The sequence below is a fragment of the Lipotes vexillifer genome, unplaced genomic scaffold, assembly GCF_000442215.2.
Source record: "Lipotes vexillifer unplaced genomic scaffold, Lipotes_vexillifer_v1.1 scaffold472, whole genome shotgun sequence".
Taxonomy (NCBI): Eukaryota; Metazoa; Chordata; class Mammalia; order Artiodactyla; family Lipotidae; genus Lipotes; species Lipotes vexillifer.
Window position 1 is genome coordinate 2792551 of NW_006797698.1, and position 749 is coordinate 2793299.

Here is a 749-nt window from a genome sequence, read left to right on the forward strand (position 1 = left end):
ATCACTGGAGCGGGAGAAACTACCAGACAACGCAGCTCCCACCTCTAAACGAAGTAGAATTCTCTGTGAAACTGAGCAGCATAGAATTTTAAGTAATTTAATTACGAAACTTTTTTTTTTAATTCTTGAAGAAAAAGCCGGAAAATAGTAGTAGCACCAGTTTAAACTTTATAATGTACCTTTGGTTTCTGGAGTGCGTGTGTGTGTTGTGGGCTGTGTCCTTACCAAGTCTGACAGAGGGTGTGACGGAAGCTTGGCTGGCCGGGGACGCGGGTGAGGAGGGACCTGGACCTCCCTGGCCTCAGTGACCCCTAGGGATAGGCCGGTCTCTGCACACAGCCCCAGGGGAGCGGAGACCGGGCTCTGCCCAAGGCCAGGCTGGAAAGTAAGGCCAGCCGGGCGCCGTGGAAGCCCAGCCTCAGCTCGCGGGCAGGAGGACTGAGGAGCAGTAGCCGGCCATCTCTCAGCACCTGCCTCTCATCTGCGAAGGCTCTGCGCAAGTGCCGGCCTTGCGCAGGCGCCCTGCCCCGCCGCGCCCCGCCACGGGGCTCCTGGGCCTCGTAAAGGAGAGCTGTGCGGAAGCACCGTTAGGGATGTAGGCGTGAGGCAGGGGCAGCAGAAGCAGGGCCGGGAACAGAGCCTCGCCTGCCGACCCCCACAGGGGAGGGGCTGCCTTCTGCTCCTGCCAGATGCTCGTTTCCTTTTCTCTTGGTGTGGTGTGTTCTCGCTGTCCAGACGCTTTCACACGG